The sequence below is a fragment of the Corvus brachyrhynchos genome, unplaced genomic scaffold (assembly GCF_000691975.1).
Source record: "Corvus brachyrhynchos isolate BGI_N302 unplaced genomic scaffold, ASM69197v1 scaffold3, whole genome shotgun sequence".
NCBI lineage: Eukaryota > Metazoa > Chordata > Aves > Passeriformes > Corvidae > Corvus > Corvus brachyrhynchos.
In genome coordinates, this window is record NW_008237619.1 from 2,799,520 (window position 1) to 2,803,579 (window position 4,060).

A 4,060-nucleotide genomic window follows, 5' to 3' on the forward strand; every position below is an offset into this window, starting at 1 on the left:
TTCCAATTTGCAGTAGAGCTGTGGGGTCGCTCAGGTGATACACAGGATGCTGTCCAAAGGTTCATAGATAGGTTCATATGGCAAACCTTTTTGTTTAAAAGAGGTTTTCTCACTCTGCTGATACTTTTGATGCCTGGTCCTTTACTCTGCTGTTAGACTCTGCCTTTTGATTCCATGGTAACCAATATATTCCTCCATGCCAATAAACCTGGATAAATATAATACTGAATTAATCATTAGAGACCCATTTTTATTTATGATAAGAGCCTTTTTACACAGGAAAACTAATGAGCATAATTGTAGCAGAATAATTTATACTGCTATGGCTTTGCTGATGTAACATCCCAGGTAGATGTATTAATTGGGTGTAATTACTCCATTTCCCTGTATAGACGAGTCCCATACAGATAAATCCCATTTTATAGTTAGCAGTTGAAACAAATTACATTTTATAATTACATTTACACCAAGTTTAAGGCATTCTTAGGATGGGTAGGAAGTATAATGGGGCCATAGTGTAATTGAGAGTGCAACCTTAAAATCCTATTTGTGACAACTATATTCAAATTGCCATCTGCTATAATATTTTTATTCCTTCTCATTTCAAAACAACAAAAAACATTAAGTCTGTTTAAAATAAAATGTTTTGAAGGTCTAGCACCAAATTATGTACATCGATTCATGCAGGCTAAGGAAGCAAATGCAATTTGTCATATTTAAGCAGAACTGTGCCCAGTCTGTAGGTAACATCTTCCAGTGCCAGATTCAGCACTGTTGTAATCAGGCATCCTGGGGACTTTGTGGTACAAAAGGAAATTTGACTTCATGATATCAAGTCTAAATTTGGCTCCCTGATGCTTAGAACACTCCTGAAGGCATGATGCTCCAAACAATTAATCTTGCATAATATGGAATAAATGCATATAGGACACACTGGCTCAGTTCTTGTAAATCCATTGTTACTAGCATATTTTTTCCATAAAAAGATGGTTTTCCATGGTTGGCAGCAGTCCTCTTCAAAAGCATCTTTAAGCTGTAGAAATACAAAAGACTGTACTTTATTTCCAGTCCGTATTTCCCTCACTTTCTGGCCATTGTCCATCCACCTGCCCTTCCCCCCATGCAAAAAAAAAATCCCTCACCCTTGGTTTAGACTGGGGAGTTTGGCAAGCGTTTCTTTTTCAGTTCTTAACCCTTTTGGTAGTTTGAAAACAAAGTCCTGAAGCAGTGTGAAATTAACTTATGTGCATAACATTTGAAGTGACGGCACAAATTCCCGCTGGAATGAAGGGCTATTCACTTCAGTGGGAATGGGCAAATAGATTTGTGGCAGAACAATGTGCTTTTCTCAACACTCTCGCCTCCATTCCAATGGATGGGACAGGGCCTCCCTGGCGATCCTTGCACACCACCACCCGTTATGACCCTTTCAAATAAAACCACACCAAACCAACCTCAAACAAAACCCGCCTCTTTTTCATGTGCTTCCAGCTGGGTAAGATATTTAGCTTGTTATTGCACGGAGTTTCTGCAATTTGCTAACAGGTGGTTGTGCTTCTGCATCGTCCCTCCAGCTGAAGTCAGAGTAATTGTGTCTCTGGGTGTGCCTCAGCAAAACTGCTGCCTGAGGGACTATTTTCTGTGCTGTGTAGAGAAAGGTGCCTGTCCAATTCCTTGTCTAGAAAACGATGGAAAAGCATTTCTGAAGGCTGTGCAGCAGGCATGACTGACAATGGTGCCAGCAAGACCAAAGGACATGGTCTGCATATTTATATGCATGCATTTCCTGACCCAGTGGTGGACTCCTTGCTCTGATCATCCATGGATGTGTTTGGGAAGGGCTCAGGCAACACCCCACAGCACACAGTTTGGCTTACCAATGGTAGAGTATGTTTTTAATACTGTTGGATACTCTTAGGAATTTTTGGGGGAAGGATGCTTTATAACCATGACTATTATCAAGAAATGATTAAAATTAGGAATATATTGTAAGACTGGATTATTCTCATGTTTCCCACTCTTTGCATACAGTATAATGAAAAACAATCTGCGTTGTCATCTCATAAAATATCTATCATAATATTTTGATCCCAATTGTAAACAAGCTTAGCCAAGAATAACATACATACAGTTGCATGGTATATGCTATTTTTAAAATCTATTTGCCAATCCTATTAAAGATGACATACTTAAATCTTGTTTCAATCAAAGACTATCCCTTTAAAGAGAAATATGATTGTCTGACTCCTTCTGCATTGCAAAGTACAACTAGAAAATTGGTTCTCTTGCTCACAGAGTGGTCAAGCTCTCGATGTGTCTCAGAAAAGTTCCAGACCTCAGGCTTTTTGTCACAAAAGAATAATGCAGTTACTGACAATAATCACTCTCCAGCACTGTGTTTTATACCCATGATCAGGAGTACATATCATCCAGTCTGCAGTGCAACTGTGATTCCTGTTGTCTTAGCCAAGAGATTTAAAACTCACAGCCAACTAAGTAAATTCCTCGTGCATTTCTGGCAGACAGAAAATAATAGGTGAGGAAATGGTAGACTTTCCAATTAGATCTCTCTCCACTTACCTCATTGACAAAGAGAACAGAAAACTTCAGGATTCCTCTCAGACTCATATTTGCAAGACAATGCTTCCCTGTTTTCTTTCTGCTCTGCTTCCCTTTACTGTAGTCTCTTGCTCTCCTTCTGTATGCTTGTTTTCTTGCCTTTCTTTCTTCCTCTTTAACTATTTGTTTATATTTTTATTGAAGTGTGATATTTTATACTAATAAATACAAAGCATCCTTGATTCATACGTGTCTGTTTGGACAGATGCACAATTTGCATACCTTTTTCTAAAACTACAGCCTTTCTAGGCACAAGCATTAGGTACCTAAGATGACCAGAAAGAGCACAAGAAGGCAAGAAAGAGAAAAGTGAAGGGAATGGGTGGAGAAGAGAGGAAAAAGAGAGAATGAGCGAGTGAGGGCTTGTTATGGTACTATGACATTTTAAAAGCAGGAGTGTGGTTAGAAGTTAGAAAGAGGGGAAGAAACCCAAAGGACCATACCCTGGTCTGTAGCTGGGGAGTAGCTGGTGCAGCACTAAATGGTGTCACTCACCCTGGGGCTGCTCCCTGGCCAAAACTATTAGCCAGAAGCTGAGGGTGTTGCCAGTCTGCTTGGTGCCAGTTGGACATCCCTATACTGCAGTTCTCTGCCCTTGGCACTGGTCTCTCCAGAGGCCAAACACGCCTCCAGGCACACCTCCACAGTCTGGCTGACTTCCCTGCACCAGGGAGAGACACTGACCTGCCGCTTCATCCAGCCCCTGCGTGGTATAGTGTGGAGGAGGGATGGTTCTCCAAGATGGTCCTGGTCCAGCTCTGTAAAAGGATTATTGCTGTCTTCAAAGAGGTTTCTCTCACAACTAAAGATAACCAAAATCAGTCTTCTTTTCTACAGTGTCAAAAAGAAGAAATATGACTTCCAAAAAAAGAAATATATCTCTCAATGAGCTCACAATTTTATAGTGCATACCTACATTTTGCAATGATATTTTCATTATGCCAATTCACTGACATGATCTCAGCCCCAGCAGGAGGTTAGTTTCTGATTCAAGAAAAAGGAAAAGGCAGTTTTAACATTCATTTTAATGCGAACATTTATTCATTTTTAGTATCTGTGCTGTTACACTAGCTTCACTTAATTATGGGAGTAGAAGCAGGTTTAGAATTCCCTGGAGGAGCTTGCTCTTTTTTCTTCTTAGACTTACTCTCTTCATCTTCTCAACTGCTCCTCCCTTAGTCTTTTCATTTTCCTTGAGAGTGCTTATTCTTATCCTTAGAAATGAGCACATCTTGGCAAGACATTAACTACTAAAAATGGTGTAAACTTTGTTTTTCTTCTTTTCCCTCATCTTTTCCTCTGTGGGTTGATAGCTAAATGCAGCAGGTTTTCCACAGTGTGATGAGTGGAGTGCATGAACCCAAAGGTTATGCCTGCCTGTGCCTTATGGATACAGCTTGGAGATGTGGTGTATGAAAGATGCATCAAGGTAAAGTCACAA